The following is a 25,238-nucleotide window of genomic DNA, read 5'->3' on the forward strand; positions in this document are numbered from 1 at the left end:
CTGTCTTGACGTTGTAAGCAAGTTTCCCTTTTTAATTATGGAGAAATCCACAGTCATCGTTGTATTAATTTTTCACATTTCACGTTCTTTAAAGCATCATATTGTGTGTTGGATCCTTAACTTATTTTTCTGCAATGGAAACCACAACCAAATGATTTTTTTTTCTTTTGTCGCTGTCCGAATTGAATTTATGTTTTAATGAAAGTAAATATCACTGAATCTAGAATCTAGAATATGACACATTATTTCCATCATTTGTGGTTAACTCATAAACTAGATTGAATACGAGGTTGATAACTAGGTTAATAACTGGGTTGATAATTAGAGTGACAACTAGGTAGATCATTAAACTAGTTTGATAACTAGTTTGATAATTAGACTGGTAGGAAGGTTGATAACTAAACTAGGTTGATAACTAGATTGATAACTAGATTGATAACTAGATTGATAACTAGATTGATAAGTAGGTTGATAACTAGGTCGATGACTACCCAAACCACTTATACAGCATATCCACTACATCTAAGGTAACAATCACCCGTATACACACGCCCTGACACTCACCCCTCCATACATGACACAGGTACAGTAACACACAATCTAATTAAGAGGGCCTTGTTGATAGGCTAACTGACCATTTGCTTAGACAATTTCCTTGTTTGTATGGGGGGGGGGGGTCCTGCAAGGTGTGAAGCGTCGTTAACAGTTTGCCTGGGCAACGATCGTCCAATCATCAAGGGACCTCATATCACCTCAACCGACTCCATTTGAAGACCTAGATACATGATCAGGTTGGAATGAATTTGTCATGATTTGGAGGTTCGGCTCATGTGGTTGTCGGTGCAGTGCAACGCACGCTGGTACTGTAGCCAGAAGGCTTGCATGCATTTAGTGTTGTTTGCTTGCTCATTCCATGGATCCCTGCTTAGGATCCTTGCCCAGGATCCCGCCTAGGATCCTTGCCTAGTGCCTAGGATCACGCCTAGGATCCCACCTTGGATCCCACCTAGTATCACGCCTAGGATCCCACCTAGGATAACGCCTAGGATCCCACCTTTGATCCCATCTAGGATCCTGCCTAGGATCCCACCTTGGATCCCACCTAGGATTCCACCTAGGATCCCACCTAGGATCCCACCTAGGATCCCGCCTAGGATTCCGCCTAGGATCCCACCTAGGATCCCACCTAGGATCCCGCCTAGGATTCCGCCTAGGATCCCACCTAGGATCCCACCTAGGATTCCACCTAGGATCCCACCTAGGATCCCGCCTAGGATCCCACCTAGGATCCCGCCTAGGATCCCACCTAGGATCCCGCCTAGGATCCCGCCTAGGATCCCGCCTAGGATCCCACCTAGGATCCCGCCTAGGATCCCGCCTAGGATCCCACCTAGGATCCCACCTAGGATCCCGCCTAGGATCCCACCTAGGATCCCACCTAGGATCCCACCTAGGATCCCGCCTAGGATCCCGCCTAGGATCCCACCTAGGATCCCGCCTAGGATCCCACCTAGGATCCCGCCTAGGATCCCACCTAGGATCCCGCCTAGGATCCCACCTAGGATCCCGCCTAGGATCCCGCCTAGGATCCCGCCTAGGATCCCGCCTAGGATCCCGCCTAGGATCCCACCTAGGATCCCACCTAGGATCCCACCTAGGATCCCATCGAGGATCCCACCTAGGATCCCACCTAGGATCCCGCCTAGGATCCCGCCTAGGATCCCGCCTAGGATCCCGCCTAGGATCCCGCCTAGGATCCCGCCTAGGATCCCGCCTAGGATCCCACCTAGGATCCCGCCTAGGATCCCGCCTAGGATCCCACCTAGGATCCCCCTCCCCCCAGGACCCAGTCTAGGGTAAGGATCTTTGCCTATGATCTGCTTAGGATCCCTGCTCAGAATAGGCAGTAAGAAAGACTTGTTGAGGGTCGTCTTGATAATGCAAAAATCAATTCCCGTTCCCCAAAAGTCACAACGCTACACCTTTCTCTGAGTTGCGTTAACATATCATGAGTATTAGGGTTATGTATTGCACTGGGTTTTTAACATAATGAGACAAAGATACTCGTGTATAAACTGACCTAGTTAAAAATCAATGTCATTACACAATGAAAATCAATCAAAATATTCATTATTATGTACAATTTCATAACATTCCCTTTGTAAATTTTCTTGTTATCCTGTTTGATATTATATAGGAGATGTTAATTATCTCTTTAAAATAAACTTAAACAATACAACATTTTACATCATAATTAAGGGGAAGCAAATTTTGTTTAAAAAACGATAACAATATTGTGTAAATCAGCTTTTTGCTAAAATATTTGCTCTATCTATAGGTTTTATGGAAATGAAAGATAAAATTAAGTACTTAAGAAAACCAAAACGTTCAAAGACTGAACTAATAGTATCACATGACAATGTAATGATGTAAAAAGGTCAGTAAATGTAATTTTCTGAGACTGAATGGGTTCACGTAATAGGAACTGGGTCACATAAGGCCATCCAAAATCAATTTTCTTTCATTCCGAGCCGATGCATTGCAAATGTCACTTCATACTTGGAAGACAAAGCCATGCTTTAGTAGTGATGAGTAGAACTAGTGGTGCTCGGGAAATCAATTTTGTCACTTAAAGGATTCGGCTACTTTTTCAAAATGTCCACAGATTTACATTAAACTTACAGGGTTTGAAGATAATGATAGTGGAAAGCTTCCCTTCAAATATTACTACCTAAGGTTGTGTAGTTTTTGAGAAATGAGTAAAACAAGTCACAAAATAGTTTTGGTCTCATGAGACCAAAACTATTTTAGCATGTAAAATCCCCTTAACCAGTTATGATATTATACCAAAACCATAGCATAACTGGTTAGTACGTTTTTACACGCTATAACTGAGACGAAAATTATTGCTTTTACTCATTTCTCAAAAACTACAGCACATCAGTAAGTAAAATTTCAAGGGAAGCTTTCTACTATCATAATCTTCAAACTGTGTAAGTTTAATGTATATCTGTAGACACTGTGTTTTTTGTTAGGAAAAAGTACATATACCCTTTAAAGGTTGTATACGGGATTTATAGAGCTGACAAAATTGTCGCATTTATAGTGTTCTTGTTTTGTGTGATCGACCAGATAATATGAAATAACAAACTTGTACAAAGGTTGGCTTAATTTGTTGTACAGTGTAATTGCAAGAGGAAATAGTGAAGAAGCATGCACAGTTTCAATATGAAACCGCACAGATATAATTTTAGTTAAAGACACCGGACACTATTGGTAATTGTCAAAGACTAGCCATAGCAGTTGGTGTATCTCAACATATGCGTAAAATAACAAACCTGTGAAAATTTTAGCTCAATCGGTCATCGAAGTTGCGAGATAAAATGAAAGAAATAAACACTTCTGTCACCCAAAGTTGTGTGCTTTCAGATGCTTGATTTCGAGACCTCAAATTCTGAATCAAATTTGTGGAAAATTACTTCTTTCTCAAAAACTACATTACTTCAGAGGGAGCTGTTTCTCAAAATGTTTGATTCTACTAACATCTCCCCATTACTTGTTACCAAGTAAGGTTTTATGCTTATAATTATTTTGAGTAATTACCAATAGTGTCCACTGCCTTTAAAATCTGATTATTTTGAATAAAGATATCAAAAAATAGGGAGGTATGCCAACATAGGTCTACATGGATCAATTGGTAAAGCTTTGTTGCTAAATAAAAAAATTGTTTGGCCCACAAAATATTTCAAAGCTTACCAAAAACTTGAAAATTAAATTAATGTCTTTGTCCAAACCAATATTGAAAAAATATTATATATAAAAAATAAAACTGAAGGAGGTTTACAAAAATATTGATTAACAGATAAATATCATTACAATTTTGGGATGACCCTTTTCTGGTAGCATTGTATTTAAACAAACCCTGAGGAATGACCCAAAATTTCATCCCGCCGCTGACACTAGCGGTTTGTCACTCAACAATGTCTCCTTTGGGGGTAATGGTAAACTTACGTCTTGAATATTTTTCTGTAATTTTCTCACTGTTCAAGGTAATGGACAATCTAAACAGATTCATCGTTAAAGTAATTTTATTATTCATTCACCCTAACTGATTATACACTAGGATGGCCCTCCATAGCAATGGAGGGCAGTGGAACTTTTAAAGGCACTGTAGACTATTGGTAATTACTCACAATAGTTGCTAGCTTAAAAACTTACTTGGTAACAAGCAATGGAGAGCTGTTGATAGTATAAAACATTACGGGAAACGACTCCCTGTGAAGTAACATAGTTTTTTAGAAAGAGGTATGCTCTCACTCAAATATTAAAAGACTTCAGGCCTCTGGACACTATTGGTAATTACCAAAAAATAGTTGTTTGCTTAAAAACTTACTTGGTAACGAGCAAATGGAGAGCTGTTGATAGTATAAGACATTGTGAGAAACGACTCCCTCTGCAGTCATGTAGTTTTGAGAAAAGAGGTAATTTCTCTCTCAAATATTGAAAGATTTCAGGTGTTTTATCAGGCATCTGAAAGCACACAAATTTGTGCAACAAGGGTGTTTTTCCCCTCGTTATTCTCTTGCAATCTACGGTGACAAATTGAGTCAAAATTTTCTCCGATTTGTTATTCAATGCATATGTTGGGATACACCAAGTGAGAATACTGGTATTTTGACAATTACCAAAGGTGTCCAATGCCTTTAAAGGTGGTATTTTTATTGTTTGAAGAAGGAGTTCAACCCCCTAACTCTAAAACCAACGTGTATGGATCCTTGATATAAAAGTGCTTTTTGTTCAAATACAGCTGTACAGCCTGCGCAAGTCTCGCACGTATTTGTAACATCGGGACCCTGGGCCCAATTTCATTGAGCTGATTAAGCAGAAAATATTGCTTAACAATTGTCTGCTAAGCAGAAATGAGCAGGACACCAGTCACAAAGTGTTCATGTCACATGGTAGTTTGGTTGGTAACCTTATTCTGGTAAGCATAATTTTGTTGTGCCTACTTTTTGTGCTAATAGGGGCTCTATGAAATTGGAGTTTATTTCCGTCTTGCCCAGCAATATACTTTGCCTTGACCAAAGCGTTTCCATTTTTTTTTTTAAATACACACAAGACTTTGGCAGTTGAATCGGGATGTTCCATTTTTATTTAAGGATGAGAGTAAACGAAAGAGCAATATATCTCAGAATGATTAAGAATTTGAAATTAATTTTACATCATGAACGTTTTTTCAAGACTTGATGAATTTCCAAGTCTTTTAAATGACGATGTACCAGTCCTTTAACAGTGTGACACCTTTTCTTATTTGTCTATGATTTTGTCTTCGTCGTCGTCTGCGGCTCTCCTCGAGATCGCCCCGCGATGATGTAACCCGATACTCCCATACTGCCTCGATGTTATGATGCCTCAACCGGTACTCATGCATGCAGATTTCTCCATGCATGCTAACCGGTTCCCTGCGAATCGTCAATTATTCATAATAGGATATCAAACGATTGCCCCCCCCCCCCCCCCATCTCTCTCTCATCACAAAAACAGTTTCTCAAAACCATTTGTACAGAGAAACAGTTATTAATTAAGACTGTCAAGAAACAACTGTGGTCTTAACAGGGACCGAGTATTTGTCTGTTCCAGTAATCTGGTCCATCTGGATTATAGCGAGGAGTCTTTTATTTCTAGACAAAGCCCCCTCTCTCAACACGAAACACACTTCATTTCTCAAAAGTATTTAAGAAGAATTGAGTCTGTTGAGAAATAATTGCTCTCATTAACAAAGACAAAATATTCGTCTGTTCCAGTTGCCTTATCCATATGGGCCGAATTTCATAGAGCTGCTTAAGCACAAAATTTTGCTTAAGCAAAAAATTCATTGCTTAGTAAAATCAGATTACCAGCCAAGACTCCACTCAATTGTTATGCTTAGTAAACAACAGCTAAATACTAGTCATAAGCAATGTATGTGGCATGCAATTTTGGCCAGTAACATGTGTAAAATAAGCGAGCTATTTTCGTGCTTAAGCAATTTTTTTGCTTAAGCAGCTCTATGAAATTGGCCCCTGGATTTTAGCATAAAAATAGCATGCATGGCCAGAAGTCTTAAATTTCTAATGACAAAGTACACTATCTCACCACAGAAAAACCTACTTTGTTTTCTCAAAAGTATTTTAAGAAGAAATTATAAACTAAGTCTGTTGAGCAATGATTGCTTTCATTGACAAAGACAATATATTTTTCTATCCCAGTCATCTGGTCTGTTTGGATTATAGCATAAAATCGATTTTATGGCACAAAGCCTTACATTTCTAGACAAAGCACCCTCTCTCAACACAAAAAAACACACATTTTGTTTCCTAAAATAATTTTAGAAGAAATTATTAATTAAGTCTGTTGAGAAACAAAATTGCCTTTATTAATAGGGACCGAATATTTGTCTCGCCTGGTCTGTCTGGATTATAGCATAAAAATAGCATCCATGCAAGAAGTCTTAGCACTAGACTGTATTGAATAACCCCTTTTTTGCTCTGAAAGTCGCCATTTTGTTGGTGAAACCGTATGCGCGTTTACACGCGTACATCAAAGAGACATTCAGCACGCAGCGTTCCCGGTTTGATTTACACAGCACAGGCACGCACACACACACGCCATCTTATAGGGCAAATATTTGAATGGTGACGTCATATTCAATACGGTCTATAGGGGCCTTTGGGATGCTTGGTGGCAGCAGACTTACCCGGTAAAATCCATTGTTCTCGGCAATGTGCGCAGGCTCAGAACTACGTAAACAATGGAAATTTACCTGGTAAGTCTGCTGCCACCTAGCGTTCCAAAGTCTCCTATTAATGCTTAAATGTGTTTTGTAACTATAAAAGGATAGCCAATGTTCGTTAATTTTGTGGGTGTTTATGATGGAGGTGGGGCTGGGAGGAGATGACGACAAAGCCTTTGATCTTGTCTGCAGTTTATGTGACATATTATTATCAAGTCCTTCTGGATGGTATTTTTGTTACTTGTTTACGTTGAGAAGAAATTAATTCCGATGCTGTATTTACCTTTAAAGGCAAAGTATAGCTTTGGATTTTTGAACCATTCGATCATTGCAATCCTATATAAATGTAGATTTAAACAGTAAACCTAACCCTTGAAGACTTCATTTTCTAAGGTGGTCGCGTCTTTATTTTTGACTCCCATAAATGGCCGACCGTGTTAGTTCGCAAAGTAAAAGGAAAACCACGCAGTTTCGAGTGATACTTGTGTGGATCCTTATATTCTACTTTTAAAATATCTTTCTAATCATATGCATTTTATAACAAACAGGTACAAACACTTTTCAAAGACCAACTCGACCGATCCAAGGCAACGTATTCCTTTATGATGCAGAAATCCAAAGAAGTTATGTCCACACAGAAACAATAATCCGTAATCGGACTACAACCTGACAAATGTATTTGACAGTAACATTTCTCAGATTAAAATTTTGAGGAAAAAAACTAATATATTTTTCCATGACCACATAGCTTTAAAGTGAAATGTCTCTCCAATTGCTTCATAGAATTGAAACCTGCAGTACTATTAACCAATTATCTTGAAGGCACACTGGACCCTTTTGGTAATTGTCAAAGACATACAACATATGCACAAAAATGACAATGTGAAAATTTGAGCTCAATTGGTCGTCAAAGTTGCGTTATACTAATGAAAGAAAAAACACCCTTGTCACACGAAGTTGTGTGCTTTCAGATGATGGATTTTGAGACCTCAAAATCTAATTATGAGGTCTCAAAATCAAATTCAAATATTTTAGTGGTAAATTACTTCTTTCTTGAAAACTACGTAACTTCAGAGGGAGCTGTTTTTTTTTTTACAATGTTTTATACTATCAACATCTCTCCATTACTCGTTACCAAGTAATTTTTTATGCTAATTATCATTGTGAGTAATTACAATCAAAATGCTTTATGCTGTAGAAATCTGCTGCACCTCTAACCACTGCCTCTAACCAAATAATTTTTTATCACCGTTAATTTTTCAAGAGTGACTACCAAAACGATACCTTCCCTTTAACTGAAGGTGGGGCACCTTGAAAGGTGGTGCAAGGGGAGGGGGGGGGGCTCCTATGATAGTGTCTAGAGTTGGCGACAGCCTGACACCTTTTTCAAGATACTCCGAGGGGGGGAAAGGAAGAAAAACTTGTCTGCTATATCTTGAAGACATTAGTCTTAGATTTATACATTCATGTGCCAGTTAGACGGGGCTGGTTGATTCCAACAGGTCTGTCACCACGGAGTGTTGTTTTTGATTTTTTTTTTTTAACTTCTCCCTCTCCCGACCCTGTCCATTTATGAGTTTGTAAATGATCGGCCGGCATGATGGGGATCTTTTACCTGAAGGTTTGTTTTTTTTAACCTTTTTTTTCTTCTTCTTCTTTGGAATTGTCTGCGTCGAGTGTAGACTGTGAGTTCATATACGCGACGTCGGATAAGTGTCGTTCAAGTACCGAGAATTGATAATATTCATGTGACTGGTCGTTTTCACTTGATTAAAAAAGCCAAACTGAGGCCATTGATAAAGAAATAACTGTTTCATGCCTTTGAAAGGCTGTCAGGTGATTCAGAGAATTTTTGTTTTTATTAAGTTGCTTGAAGTTTGTATGTCTACATATTGTTTATTTAGTTTGTTTGAAGAGGATGCAAGCATTTGTTTGTTAGTATGTTCTTCTTGTCATATTTATTTCTTACCACTTTGTTAAAGGAACATTACAGATTTTGTTTTGCAAAAAAAAAAATTTTTTTTGTAATCCACCATATACATAAGCTGACGAACCTGTAGAAGTTTTAAAGTAATTTGCAGTAGTTTTAGTGTTCAATGCTAATTACCCTCATTTTCAACAGATAATTATTCTGGGTCATTAAACATGATATTTTAAAGTTTTATTGCTTTATGTTTTTTTTTTTCATTCTGATGCATGACACCGGACCATTATAGCATTACTTATGCCTGAACTGACAATCTTGTGTACAAACCACCTTTTTTTGTGAGTCATTTTTTTTGTCTTCAAAAACTTTCTTACAAACTTGTTCAATGGCAAAGTATAAGGCCGTGTCCGAATTGGCGACTTTGGCTACAGCTACGGCTAGTTCAGCGCGTCTGTTAGTGTTTAAGAATGGCAGACGCGCGCTCCCTAGCTGTAGCTGTAGCCGATGTCGCCAATTCGGACACGGCCTAACTTTGGTTTTTGAAACTGTTCGATTGTTTAATCCAGTGTAAGTTAGGTACCCTCCTTCAACAACTCCACTGGCTTCCTGTTCACAAACGCAGCATCTTCAGTTGGAGTAAACAATCTGAAAAACATATCTGACAGTAATGTTCTCTGATTTCAATGTTTGGGATGAACTTATATTTCTTTCCATAACCACAACCACATAACTTCTGAAAACGCTTTATGCAATCAAAAGCTGCTGTTCTTCTAGCCAAGTCAGTTTTTATTGCCGTTAAAGGCAGTGGACACTATTGGTAATTACTCAAAATATTTATTAGCATAAAACCTTTCTTGGTGACAAGTAATGGGGAGGGGTTGATGGTATAAAACATTGCGAGAAACGGCTCCCTCTGAAGTGCCATAGTTTTCGAGAAAGAACAAATTTTCCAGGAATTTGATTTCGAGACCTCAGGTTTAGAACTTGAGGTCTCGAAATCAACCAGCTAAACGCACACAACTTTGTGTGACAAGGGTGTTTTTTATTTCATTATTATCTCGCAAGTTCGATGACCGATTGAGCTCAAATTTTCACAGGTTTGTTATTTTATGCATATGTTGAGATACACCAACTGTGAAGGCTAGTCTTTGACAATTACCAATAGTGTCCACTGCCTTTAAGTGGTTACCAAACATGTACCTTCCCTTCAAAGGGTTTTGATACCTTTTTTAGATTACGTTGTTGGCCATGACATGAATCTCAACTCATAATGAAGATGTTGTAACATAATTCACCTGCAGAAGTTTCAGTTGCATTAGCTGTCAAGGTTTTTAGATTTTGTTAAAACAATCGCAGAGTAATGTTGCAAGAAATTGTTATACTCATTTCTAAAAACTACAGCACGTCAACAAGTAATTTTTTTAAGAGAAGCTTTCTACCATAATTTTTTTTTTTAAACCGTCTTAAGTTTAATGTAAATCAATGGACATTGTGTTTCAAAATCAGAACCCAAACCCTTTAAAAAGAAATGGTATTGCTTTTCTTTTCTTCAGTAACCACGGCTTAAAATCCAACCTAGGATTGTTTGGCTCTTCTAGATGTCATTGTTGCAATTCCGTATCCCCATAATCAAAATCCTCGACATACGCCCACAACTTCTTTCCCCCTCTCTCAAATATCTCCCCCCCTTGAGTGTGTTATTAAGTTACGGCAGTGAATTAGCCGATTTTAGTCACGACCGTGAGCGATTGACTTTTTTAACTGTTGATGGTGAGCAATTAGAAGGAAATCTGTGAGCCGTTATGGCAAGGAGAAAAGTGATGTAGGAACTGACCTTTAAGTGGTGCTCGTTTGCCGTCAGTGTGTTTACCTGTGATGTTATTGATTCGTTTTGTTGTTGTTTACATTTAATAAAACAAAATACAAAGAGTCTTTATTGGAAGCAATTGCTACTCTTAACTGGGCCAGATTTCATAAAGCCTGTAAGCACAAAAACTTGCTGTGCACAGAATAGTTTTAAAGGGTAACTTTTGTAGGACAAAAACACAATGTCCACAGATTTACACTTAACTTACACAGTTTGAAGATAATGATAGTAGAAAGCTTCCCTGAAAATATTACGTGCTGAGGTGCTGTAGTTTTTGGGAAATGAGTAAAACAATGTCATGAAAATAATTTTCGTCTCACGAGACGAAAATTATTATAAGCATTTACAAACGTATTTTCATGACATTGTTTTACCCTTTTCTCAAAAACTACTGCACCTCAGTAAGTAATATTTGAAGGGAAGCTTTCCACTATCATCATCTTCAAACCCTGTAAGTTTAATGTAAATCTATGGACATTTTAAAAAGTTACCCAAATCCTTTAACAACTAAAATTACATTAAGTTTGCATTATTGTGGCTGGTGCCCCGCTAATTATTTTTAAATGTTAGAAACATAACTGTAAGATATGTTTCTCAGATTACATATTCCAATTACGGATTATTCTTCCTGCATGAATATAAATGCTCCGGATTTTCAGCGACATTTAAAAAACGCTGCCACCTAAAATGAAATTCCCACAGTTCAGTTTTACTGTAAATATCTACATTTATATTAAATTGAATTTATCAAGCGGTTATAAAATACCACAAAGGTATATTCTGCCTTTAAACTCAATCGAGGTTCACATCTTATAAAGTGTTTCCATGGATTGAACTAAAGAAAACAGACAATCGTTTCCTCTCCTAACTGCCAACTATCGTTGTTTTAATTAAAATTCATTAAGACCGTGTATGGACGGTTGAACGCAGCACTGTGCAGTCGTCTGCAAACCCTGCGCCATCACCGAAAAACTGCCCCCAGAAATGCTGTTGCTGAAACCTTCCTATAGACTGTTGAATATTCATGTCGTAGTGTCGTTCATTTTTTCCTCTCTCCCCCATTTTTTATATTTTATTTCATCGTACTTGCCACCACCCTTCCCCGGGGTGAAATGAAGCATGACCGCTGATCAGCTACGCAATGCGCTGCCAAGGTGATGGCAAAACGTGAGCATTACCCTTCTAAAGGCCAAAAGCTGTTTAGAAAAGAAAAAGAAGACGAAGAAGAAGAGGGGAAAAAAATCATGGAGGACTGAGCGAGCCGAGAATAAAAAAACTCCAGCAACCTAGTTTAGCTTAGAGGGTTGGGAATATATTTATAAGGGTGTGTGGGGAATCCGTATGGGACGTTGTCATAGAGCCTTTGTAGTCGTATGCACACAATCGGCATCCCAAAGGGAACCGGGAATGTTTTATAATGTGGTGTGGCCCAGATTTGATTTCATCTTAAGCTAAGTTCATCGGAGTTAAACAATTAGTATCCATTTAAAGGCACGTGACACTGTTGGTAATTACTCAAAAACAATTGTTAGCATAAGAACTTACTTGGTATAATGAGCAATGGAGAGCTGTTGACTGTATGAAACGTTGTGAGAATTGACTCCCTCTGAAGTAACATAGTTTTGAGAAAGAAGTAATTTCTCACTCAATTATAAAGAGACTTCAGGTCTGAAGCATTTTTAGGCATCTGACAGCACACATGATTGTGCAACAAGGGTGCTTTTTCTTTCATAATTCTCTTTCAATTTCGATAACCAATTGATTCCAAATTTTAACAGATTTTTTCTTTATGCATATGTCGGGATACACCGAGTAAGACTCAAGATTTATACCCTTGTTGTACAACTTGTTGTGCTTTCAGATGCCTTATAAAAGGCTTCAGGCCTGAAGTATTTTAATATTTGGGTGAGAAATGACCTCTTTCTTAAAAACTTGTTACTTCAGAGGGAGCCGTTTCTCACAATGTTTTATACTTACCAACAGGGGCCAATTTCATAGAGCTGCTTAAGCAAAAAAATTGCTTAAGCAGGAAAATAGCTCGCTCATATTTTACACATGTTACTGGCCAAAATTTCATGCCATATACATTGCTTATGACTAGTATTTAGCTGTTGTTTACTTAGCATAACAACTGAGTGGAGTCTTGGCCGGTAATCTGATTTTACTAAGCATTGAATTTTTTGCTTAAGCAAAAACTTTTGCTTAAGCAGCTCTATGAAATTGGGCCCAGCTCTCTAAGTCTTCATTGCTCCTTACCAAGTAATTTGTTAGATGCTTACAATTATTTTTATTAGTTACCAATATCTTACAGTGCCTTAAATGTAGGGAAGAGGGGGGAAGAAAAGATTGGGAAAAACCCTGCTTGAATAGTTGTTATTCTAAGTAGCTGTTTTCAGGGAAACATATAGTGTGGTTGGTCATTTGGGTTTAGAACCTGCTCGACTACAGGAATTAATTTTTGAATTCCTTTTTTATGTAACTTGATGAACTTAATAAATAAAACAAACTGTTTGTGGAAACGAAAGACTTAAAAAAAAAAATTATTTGGGGTTTGGCATTTGGGTTTTGAACCTGCTCGACTACAGAAATTAATTTGTGAATTCCTTGGAATAACATTTTATGTAATTTGATAAACTGACTAAATAAATCAAATTCGGGGAAACGAAAGGGAAATTTACCTTCAGAAAACATGAGATAAATGTTTGATTTGGAGTTTATTATTTGAGATACAATTTTATAATGATTCCATGATGGCAAAATTGGTTTGGAGTTAGTCAGTGCGTAGTTGTTCATTTCATCGCTATGCTTGTAGGCAAGTACAAGTTCATGACAATAGTTTCATAATTAGTAATTTGAGCGTGTACCAGTTGGGTGGAATTGCATTTAGTCAGTGGTAGTAAATTTAATCCTGTAAGAGAACCAATTATTATTTTTAACGGACACAGAATTAATTAGCGCAATAATGCGCCGATTTTTATTAGTTCATTTTCAATGAGACTTTTTCTTAATGATAATTTGAAGATTACCGTTTCAGCGTTATCGGATTTTCTTCAAGTAGAGTGATTTGAATCCAGTAATGTATCGGGAACAATTCAATTCGTTATGCTTTTTATTGTATACCAACTTAATTGCTGCTCAAATAAAGTTTCTATTAATTTTGTAAAGTTTATTATCCATTTTTTTACACAGAGTAATTACCATTCAACCCTTCCACGGTTAAACAGCCCAACTTGAATATGCTTAAATGGGGTCCTGGAGACGAGCAGAGTACATTGTTCGAAACAGCAACCAAACCGGCGCTTTTTAGAGCCACCACTCCTTTAAAAGAGATTTCACTCATGGTTGAACACGCAACTATTCATATTTATATTTATAGTTACTCTTGAATATGTTTTAAAAAAAATTTTATATGAGATAATTTCTTGGTAAATTGAGGGCAAGGGGGCATGGAGGCAATCGCCTTTGTTGCCTCCGTGAAGTATCTGGCCTGCCATTTTGCCGCGCAAATGCTCTTAACCCTCCCGATTGAAACGCAAGACGTCCGCTGAACATGAATAAGTGATTCAGAGAAAACAACTCCAGCCCGATTTCAAGTTGAACGTGTGCCCGTTTAACTTACATCCAATGTGTGCCGAGCAATTACCCATATACCGTGTGCCAATACAAACATTGTTTTGAGGGAATTAAGTTCGTCGTCGGGGGATCTTTGTGTCTTCTTATCACCATGGTAATAGATGTCCGTGGCAACTGAAATGAAGCTATCACGAAAAGGAAGAGAAACTTGATGGGGGGTTTTTATGATGATAAATAGGAAAAGCATTAACTGCGTTTCCACAACAAGTGGGTTAAAAATTCCTCAGCCTCAATATTTTTTGAAAATGGATGACGTGAAATGGAAAACTTGATTCAGGGATAAAGCATTTTATAAATTAAAAAAAAAAAAAAAAAAAAAACCTCCAATGTTGTCCTTTAACTTCATTCATAGATAGTAATCTAACCAACTTTGTATTCATATTTACCACGTAACAACTTACAAGTTACCCTACCTCATTCCTTTCCTGTGTGGATCCATTCATAAATTCCTAAATCCTTTTTGTACATTCTTCATAAATAAATACAGTTCCTAATTCAACTGTCGTTTAAAATCACCCCGAAAGAAAAAAATATGAATGAATTAAATGAACGTACCCGACCGGAATAATCAAACAATATTATTACCACTAGGAGGACAAGAAACCCTATGATAACTGAATCAGCAATTAGCTGTGGGGCCGTCGACGCATCAACGAGACAGGGTAGAGAGGTGTCGGATGATTTGATTGCATTGCGGACTCGTTGTGTTAAGTACTAAGTACACAATAATCACGACGAGAAACTGCTATAAACGTGGGCCTTTTTCGGAAATGACGGCCGAGTTTGGGCGGGTTATTTTTGGATAGTCGGGAAGAACAAGTAAAGGATTGCTGTGTTTTTTCAACAACGATGTGACATAGCAAGGATGTCTAATATTAAAGGAACACGTTGCCTTGGATCGGACGAGTTGGTCTATATAAAGCGTTTGTAACCATTTTTTTTAAAAATGCATATGGTTGGAAAGATGTCTTAAAAGTAGAATACAGTGATCCTCACAAGTTTTCCTTGAAATTGCGTGGCTTTCCTTTTACTTTGCGAACTAACACGGTCGGCCATTTTTGGGAGTCATAAATTTGACTCCCATAAATGGCCGACCGTGTTTGTCGACGAGGTAAAGGAAAACCACGCAATTTCGAGGCATATTTTTGTGGATCATTGTATTCTACTTTTACAACATCTTTCTACTCATATGCATTTTATAATAAACGGTTACAAACGCTTTTCAAAGACCAACTCAACCGATCCAAGGCAACGTGTTCCTTTAACTTTTAACTGATCAAAATTAACTATAACAATCTATTTTAGATTCAATTTGCATCTAATTTATATTTAATTTACGAAACCCCCGATTAAAGGTGGTGTGTGATCTTGTTCCGAGTGTGTTGTTCTCGGGACATTTTCTCATAGTTTGGGCGGGAGAACAGTGACGTTGGACAAAGAACTCAACCGATGGCTTTTGCTAATGGGTTAAATATCTTGCCTGGAATTTCATCTTTGAGAGGGCAAGGCAATTTTTATTTTGTAAAGTGCCTTTCAGTTAGAAGTGTATGCGAAACTTTTCGAGGGGCACCAAGGCCAAACTGCTACAATCGTGGGCAGTAAATGATGGCTTTAGCTAATAGGTTCAATATCTTGCCTGGCATTTCATCTTTCTGAGGGCAAGGCCATTTTTCATTTTGTAAAGGGCCCTTCTATTAAAAACTTTTGAAGGGGCGCCAAGGCCAGCACCAGGGCACAATTTCATAGAGCCGCTTAAGTAGAAAATACTGATCAACATTTCACAGGCAAATCACTTTGGTGAGATTCGAACTCAGGACTTTTGCGTGGCTAAAGCAATTGTAATTATTGTCTAATTATATATAGTGAATATTATTAAAAAATAGTTCATGCGAGCTTAGAAAAGGTTGAAGTTCTTATAATTGGAACTATGAAAAAAAAAAAAAAAATGGTAGGATAACTCTGTTGGTATTGATTGACTATACTATAAATATTACATGGGCTAAAGTTTAAAAATCCATACTTAACCATATTCATCAAACAAATATTATACTCTCATCATAAATTCAACAAATTTTGTTCAAATTTACACATCCCTAAACACCCTAACCATGCACATGTGCTTAAATTCAGGAAGTTTATTTTTAACCAGTTAACCGTAAGGGCATGCCAAGTAAAAACACGTCTGTTAAAGTGTATGTACTGTGAAGGATTCACTGGATCAGTGCAATTGTTGGAATTCGTTGGATATGAAAAAGGACTTGTTGGATCTATGAAAAACCCATCAGATATGTGTTGGGGTCTTTTGTATAGGGTCCCTTTGGTATGGATCTATTGGATCTATGTAAGATACTCAGATCTGTGCTAGGTCTGGTAGATTTGGTTTATTGAATTTGTTGGACCTGTGAAGGATCCGTTGGGTTTGTAGAAAGTATGTTGGGACTTTGAAAGAACTGTTGGAGCTGTAAACGTGTCAAATCTTTTATGGCTCTTTGGGATTTTGTTCATGCATCAGTGGGATCTAATGGGTATTGTTGCGTAGCTGTTATCTCCGAAGGATCTGTTGCACCATAAGATGCTATGTTGGATCATTGATGGATCTGTTGGTCCTTAAAATGATTTTTATGGGTATGTTGGATCTGTGGGTGTTCTGTTAGTTCTTTAAAGTATCTGTTGGTTCTTTGATAGATCTGTTAGAGCTGTAAAAGTTTTGAATCTTTTATGGATCTTTGGGATTTTTTTCATGCATCAGTGGGATCTAACAGAGGTTATGTTGCTGTTATCTCCGAAGGATCTGTGTTGTACCTTAAGATGTTCTGTTGGTTCTTTAAAGTATATGGTGGTTCTTTGATAGATCTGTTGGGTCTGTAGAGGTTACGTTGGGTTTTTGATGGATCCGTTGGATCTGTAAAGGTTTAGGATCTTTGAATTATTTGTGATATACATAGAGAGGTTATTTAGAATTTTGGAATTATTTGTTGATCTTTGAATGATCTGTTGGATCTATAGATGTTCTGTTTGATCTGCTGGAAATGAGGTTTTGGATTTTAGTGTATCTCCATGACCATTTAAGTTTCTACTGGATCTTTGATAGACATGTTAGATGATTGAAGATACTTTCAGATCTAATATTTGTTATGACCCATCCACAAAGTATGTAAGAGTTGATTAGAACTACACACAATGTTAAATCATGTATGTGTCAGATCCAGGATCTGATGGTAGTTATATTTAGAATTCCTGTGCGTTTGAGTTTCATGTCATCCTGTTGCTTTTTATCTTCTTTTAAGTTCCTGGTGGATCATAAAGTATTCATTCCTCAGCCGTCAATGTCATATCCTGTGTTATTTTTTTCCCATTTTTTCCCTGGCAATTTGTTTAAGCTTACAAGGGAATCTGGACTGGATTTCACCTTCCAAGGAGGTTTACTAAGATTTACTTCTCTTGGAATGGTAAAAAACCCCAAAACTTCTACTTGAAAACAGGGACAGTAAAGGCCTGGTCACGGTCACACTGGCCTCGATAATGATAATGAAAACGATTGGCGAAATAAGCGTGTGCGTATTCTGCGCGAAGGAATTCAACCAATAGAATGCGTTCTATTTGTGTCGTGATCGTTTTCGTTATTGCTGCAGTGTGGCTTGGCCTTAAAGCCTTGTCTGAATTGGCGGCTACAGCTGCTGCTGAGTCGTCTTGTCATAATGCGTTGAAGTAAAGGACATCCTTATAGCAACAGTTGTAGCCACATCCGTTGGTGCCAATGGACCCTTCCCATGAAATATGCTAATTACATTCACGCATGCGTACAGACCCTGTTGGTTGGCAAACACCATAGAGTTGTGCACTAAGCAGACCCGCAATCACGTCTGCGTCATGCACCCATTAGCCGTGTACAAAACAGCGATGTTCCCTCATTTTGCCAACCAAAACGTTAAGTGCGCACGCGCTATGTGCAGTTTACATATTTCATGGGAAGGGTCTATTCGGATATGACCTGCTTAAGACATTTACCTTTGGTCAGTTGATAAATTTTCAAACAGTTTTCTTTTTTAGCCGTCTTTGAAGTGACACATTACATTTCAAACCTACAACTTCACAGTTTTGTTTCTACTGTAATGTCGAACAAAACTCTACCTGGAATTGTTGCTCAAAATGTTAGACATGATCAACAGCTGCAGTGCTTCTTAGCAAATAAGTTAGTATGGTCAGGAGTATTACCAAATGTGTATTTAATTATTAACTGTTTGTATACAAATCACAGAATTGGTTTTAAACCCGCGAGGTGAACCAAACTGAATAATTTTGGTTTCTAAATATATATACAAAAACTAAATCTACTTAGTCTGAATAATGAATAACCTTTTAACCAAACGTGAACACGATAGCCAGCCCCCCTTCAAGAAAAAATATCCCTCCTAATTACACACCATCAAATCTCACAGAAAATCTGTCTCCAAATGATATAATCTCTTTCCTGCCCTTCCTTGTTTTGATATTCTTGAACCCTTCTGATGAGCTGTCCCAGTTAGCTCCCCTTCCCTTGGGGACTTGCCTCCCATTTCAGACATCCTGAAAACCTCCAACTCAGACCGAACCCATCAACAAGAGCAGTGAGCAAGCGGAATACCGCTGATCAAAACATTTTCCCCCTCTCATTCCGAGTGGTGAGTGTTATGCAAATGAAAAGTAGACGCTAAAAAAAAAAAATCCTGCTCCCGCCTTTAAAGAAAGAAAAAAAATCTCCATAAAGAGACATGAAAATGACGATGAATGAGAAGGAAAATGCCGTCAGGGCTGTGTGAGCCATCTGCTTACTAATTTTGCGCGAATACTTCATGGAAGTTTTGGTTGTGGTATGGATTTTCTTACGTCTGAAATTACAAAAGCGTTTTGCTTTTCCTTAAATGTTCTTGTGTGTGTCTCATTCATAACCTTGGTGGTTGGTTAGTTTACACGGCTTCCTTGTAAAAGCGAAACTTATAACTTCTGTTGTAAAAATACAAATTCAGAGTGATTATTTTTTCCTTCTGACGTGTCAACTTTTTTCCCGTCACATTTCCCGTCACATTTCCCAGCCAGAAGTAAAAGGTTCTCGTGTCAATTGCATTCATCAGTAAATTCTAATTGTTATGCAACTTTCTATTAACAGTTGGAAATATATTGAGAATTTGAGAGGTGATAATGGCTATGTTACACACTTGTGGCTTATAACACAAGCAAATTCATTTGAGGGGTCTTTGTTTTAAATGTTGATGACGACTGTTGAAATTAATGAAAAAAATACAGGATTAAAAGATTATAATATCATGATATTTGTATAACAGACATTTAAAGGGACAGTATACCTGTGGCCTTTTGCGGGAACCATTTGGTTTAAGTTCTATACAATTGTTGGTATATACAATAAAACTATCTTGTGGAAGTTTCATTTCAGAAGGTTTTCATGTTTTTTAGATTTTGCCTAAATCTCTCGATTTAAAGTCCATGCAGGAAGAATAATCTGTAATTAAAATATACAATCTGAGAAATGTATCTGCGGTTTCATTTCTCAAATTAAAATTTTAAGGGACAAAAATCTTTTTCTATATTGACATTACTTCAAAGTGAAATGAGTCTCTCTTTTTTTTTACATATTTTTTTATTTTTTATAAAGCTGCTGTTGGTTTTAAGAGTGATTACAAGACATAAACCTTCCCTTTAAGAATCAAATATGGGTTTTTGGTAGTTTATAATATAATTTGAACATTGTATTTCAAGATTATAAGGTCAAATAGGTTTAAAGAATAATTTTAGTGAGCTCAAATAACTGCGAAAGTAAATTGATTTTCTAAAATGCTTTATACTATCAAAAGCTTCTTTTACTTAAACTAACCAAGTATGATTTAATTGACTTTGATTATAAGAGTGATTATTTACAACCTAAACCTTCCCTTTAAGCAAATATGTTTTTTGTTTAAATAATGTTGAACATTTACTTCAAGATTATAAAATTAGAGATAGTGTTTAAAGAATGATGCTACTACTAACTAGTGATATAAAAAAACTGCGAAAGTAAAATGCTTTACTATCCAAAAGCTTCTTCACTTCTAACCATGGAGGTAGAAATAGATTCTACCTCCATGTTCTAACCAAGTATGGATTCATTTCCCTTTGGTTTTAAGAGTGGATTACCAAAACCTAAACCTTCCCTTTAAGCAGAAAATATGTTTTTATTTAAATAATACAACATTTACCTCAAGATGTTAGAGAGGTAGAACGCTTTTAGCGAGCTCAAATATCTGTGTTCATTTTGTGACCAGAGCGAGCTGCTCACTGCGTGGCTTTTGTTAAACATCATTCAGCAACATTTGGCTTACAATTGTTGCTGTAATCAAACAACACACTAAAGAGATCACCAACACCATGGAAGCTGTCTTTATTGCTTGGATTATTGTTATACCATGGTCACACACACAGTGCTGTGTCACTAGACTACCTTATGGCCCTGTTATAACATAGAGCCCCTCAGAATCAGAATCATGCTAACATGCTTCCCCCATTCATACACAAAGTAGTATAAACCTTATGCATATTCATGAGCTCTTTGTTCAGGCAGTGTACCAACCATAGTGTATAGTGTGCACTGAGGAGACTGGATTTTTTCCCCTACCTTCTTCTTTCAATTTCTATGTAGAGCCTGGGTTAGTAATTCAATACTTACTGAATGACCATGGGTTTGATGGCAATACATGCATAGTGTATACTACACTTGCCTTGCCTACTAGGTCAGATGAGAACAAGCTTGATCGTTCTACTATCCTAGCAGGGGTGTTGCATATTTCCCAATCCCTCTGCAGTTGAACACCCCTAACAGCATGTCTATTATAATAGAATTTTTAAAAACATACGCAAACAGCAGCACTGATATTCACGATTGTTGCTAAATAGTTTAGCTGTGAGTGTTTTTCGTTGTGAGTAGCGGTAGCCGTGGAGTAAAGGCGAGTTTCCTGTTGTGTGTTGGAGAGGATCATGCCACGATCCTGTGCCCGCCCACTCGCTTGTCGAGGATCACCCCCGTGGCTCCTAAAGTGGTACAGCCCATGTCCAAGTAACAAAAGTGTCATTTGCAAATGATTTGTAAGAGTGTATTATTGAGTCTGTGTGTAGATAGTGTATTCTAGCTGACTAGCTGTGTTCACAACTCTACAACTATAGCCAAGACCCAAGTGAATGTACTAGAGAGGGGCTATCTTTTAATTGTATTGAGAAATCATAGCCACTTGTGTTGATAACTACCGTGGGAAACCGTATCGCAGAAAGAGGAGAGCTGGATAAAAAAAAAAATCCCTGACTGAGACTGAGAGTTAAATATTGGGAGCAAGCCGCTTGAGCCTGTGCTGTGTATGAAGTGAGCCTGGCGTTGATATTACTACTGTGTGTTGCAGCAAGCGAGGCTGGACAGTGATCTGTATGTTGGAATAGCCATGGTGAGTAGACAGTATATTTAGGGTAGGCTTGTTTGTGTGTAATGTGTATTTAGGTCTGTTCGGAATGCATGTGCTGTGTACATGGCTGTCATAGTGTAGCAGTTCGGATAGATAGTTCAACACTCATGTTGTGAATGCGTATGTATTATAATGCAAGGGAAATAGAAAATCACTTCATAAGAATGAATGATTTATTAACGTTGTACGGTCTCAAACCAGGGTTGAAATAATGTAATTGGCTTCTTCAATATTTGCGGGACGGACGGGGACACACACACACAGGCAAATTGAAGTCAAGTGCTGAAATTGAATTGTGCAAATTGATGGCTGATTTATATGTAAAAGCCACATCACGTCAATCTTGTCTGCATAATTTAGCCGTGTTACGTACACTGGTTTTGCTTGTTTGTGTAAAACATGTGTGTTTGTGGTTTTTGTGGAGAAACTCAACAAAATGAGTCGGTTAGTCTGGCACCCTTTGTATTTTCTACATATTTTTTTACCCACAAAATCAGGACACCAGACTGGTACATTTCTTCTATCCTATGTATGGTACCCACTCTCACGTAATGAACATTATGAGGCAGCTGATGGGGTACCTGACTTTTCACGAGTCAGTTCCAGTTTTGGAGGATCCCATGTAATTGGATTTTATGTACCACAGCAACTTAATAAGAAAGCTCGACTTCAGTAAATGTACAGCGTGGATACCAGTGCTACATTTTTAATTTGACTGTTTCCCAGAATTTAACAGTAAACTATGGAAATACTGGATCAACATCACCCCCCCCCCCCCCCGAAAAAAATATGCATTTATTATTTAAAGTTATTGAATGCATTCTTTTATTGAAGGGTATACCTAGTCCGACACCCCCTAGTTTTTCTCCTAAACCAAGTCATGACGTTAACTCTTACACTAGCGGGCAGGCACATACTTTTTTGTTTTCAAGATTGTACGAAGCGGTATTATTCTTCAGTAACATTCAATGAACTTGTTCGGTCAAAAGCTTAATGGTTCCGACACCAGAACTACTGACCTCGGGCCTATGGTCCAGTGTAAAATTCAAGCCCAGATGCAGGAGTCAGTGTCGGAACATAGAGTATAGTTACCTCATTAGAACCATTGCCTTTTTTTTAAGCCACCATTGTTTGAAGACAAGTTGTAAATTAAAGACACTGGACACTATTGGTAATTGTCAAAGACCAGTCTTCCGCGTTTGTGTATCTCAACATATGCATAAAATAACAAACCTGTGAAAGTTTGAGCTCAATTGGTTGTCAAAGCTGCGACATATGAATGAAACAAAAAAACACCCTTGTTGCACGAAGTTGTGTGCTTTCAGATGCTTGATTTCGAGACCTCAAATTCTGAATCTGAGGTCTCAAAATCAAATTCGTGGAAAATAACTTCTTTTTCGAAAACTACTCTGCTTTAAAAGAGGGAGCCATTTCTCACAATATTTTTATACTATCAACCTCTCCCCATTACTGGTTACCAAGTAAGGTTTTATGCCAATAATTATTTTGAGTAATTACCAATAGTGTCCACTGCCTTTAAGCAAGAAGCTTCCTACTCTAGCTACATAAACATTTAAATAATATGTAGATATCAGAAACCCTAATCAGATTGCAATATCAACAGTGACTGCAGTTAGAAACAATACTAAGTCTCAAAACTCTCGCTCGGAGATTCACAATCACATTCAGTTCTAGACAAAAATATCTGAGTTGCTTTTAATGCTTACCAGAATAAGATTACCAGATAAAAGTCCATGTCACATGTTCAAATTGTGACTGGTATCCTGCTCATTTCTGCTTAGTTAGCAGACAATAGTTCATATTTTCTTCTTGAGCAGCCCTTATCTGAAACAGGGTCCTACTCAAATCTCAAGTAGCTCTGAAACGAAGAAAGTACAAAAACTACAGAAACTTACAGAATCGTGTAAGTGGCTTCTCTGTCCAACATTTGACACCACCAACCCTGGTGTGTGCCATGACCCCGTGACCTCAGCCAACCAACAGTCAATATAATTGTAACACTATCCCATATCCCCTTTAAAAGAAACTTTGCCGTTAGTTTGGAAAACACACAAGGACATTTGCGCACAGGATGTTATTAAATAACAGAAATTCCAGTAAATGGTAGTCGATGATAGATGGTGAATTTCAACCCTTTAAAAAAGTTGTCTGCGGGTCTTTCTAGACTGCTACAATCAAAACTTTCTCTAATCCTGCGCTGTGGGGTTGTTTTGATTGTACTTGGTGGCACCATTAATCAATAAGTTTTAACGGATGAACCTTTAAAAAAGCAAGTCATTTAACTAGGCCCGATTGATACTTCACAGGTTGCCTCCATGCCCCTGGTAATTGCCTTGGTGCTCTAGTAGAAATTTACAATTTTCCTATAGGGTGCCCCTTTACCGAGATGAAAATGCTTTTGTGCCTTGCCCTTTTGAAAACAAAGCATACAGGCCTGCCTTTATGTCCCCACACTTTCTAAATGTACATTTGTTGAAACCGGAAAAAAGCCTGCTTGGTATCCATGAATATCACCTCATCTTCCTGACCCTCGGCTACTCTTTAAACAGAAATTGCAGCCATTGATTGTAAACCTACTTGTCGTTCCACAAATGCTAAACTCATCTTCAAACACCCCCTCGCTGTCCGCTAAAAGTTGACAAAGTTTCGTTTTAATGCCTAGCCACACTTCGTACCTCACTTGACTCACTATCTCCGCACCTCAATACTGCTCCGGAATGTACCCTTTTTAAACGGCACAACGGAACACTTTCTTTACCTAATTTGTATATTGACTGGATTTCCCTTGTACACACAGTTGTACAAGTTGTATACCTACACTAGATATTTAACAAGTCTCCAGTTAGAGTAGTCCCCCCCCCCATAGTCTTCTGTGTGAGACATGAGTAACAAGCTTTTCTACTTTAGCCTAAAGCAGCTTATCCATACCCCAGTGACCCTGCAAAGAGTGCTGACTGTTAAGCCAGCTAGTGTTGCCAAACCCTTAGCCAACCCCAGGTTTTTGTTGTCAATCCTGGAGTCAGTGAATAGGGGTCTTAGTGTAACCAGTTTGTATATGTCTCAGTGATCATGCATAGACGCATTAAGCACCTTTTCAAAAGAAGTGCTGAACAAGATTTTCACAAAATATGTTAAACAGAATATATGGCACGGCCAAGAAAGTTTTAATCTTTGGCCAGCTCAAAAGGAGTTTGTGTTGTGTCCCCGCACTATTGGTGTAACCATAGATTTGGCCTTTATATTTTTTTCAGAAAATATTTGCAAACCTTCAATTGCACTTACTTTCCTTACACTTAGTTTCAATTAACTTTGTAAACAGTTTCTTGTGTCTGTTACTTGTACCTCTGTCCGACGGCACATTGTTTAGTTTCCCCCAAAAAATTGTTACAAGAAGGTAAAACAGTTCAATTAGAACTGTACTTTGAGAATATAGTGCAAATTAACTTTGACAGTTTTATCAGGTTAGAAGCTTTTTAGAGAGCATAAAAGCTAATAATATTAACTATTAAAGTCTATTAATTGCAAATGATATCATCT

The 25,238-nt window shown here is 37.7% G+C and overlaps 1 protein-coding gene across 2 annotated transcripts in view; it reads left to right on the forward strand.

The window, feature by feature from the left end:
* Nucleotides 1–25,238, forward strand: part of LOC139952867 (zinc finger MIZ domain-containing protein 1-like) — a 164,320-nt gene that overhangs the window by 64,421 nt on the left and 74,661 nt on the right. Inside the window, exon 1 of one of the 2 annotated variants that reach the window (XM_071952129.1) lies at nt 21,347–21,662. The exons of the other annotated variant lie outside the window; for it this stretch is intronic. The gene's annotated coding sequence lies outside the window, so the exon portion shown is untranslated. Of the gene's footprint in view, nt 1–21,346; nt 21,663–25,238 lie in introns of those variants that run through there. 2 annotated transcript variants of the gene reach the window in all.

The sequence above is a fragment of the Asterias amurensis genome, chromosome 21 (genome assembly GCF_032118995.1).
Source record: "Asterias amurensis chromosome 21, ASM3211899v1".
In the NCBI taxonomy this organism is placed as follows: Eukaryota; Metazoa; Echinodermata; class Asteroidea; order Forcipulatida; family Asteriidae; genus Asterias; species Asterias amurensis.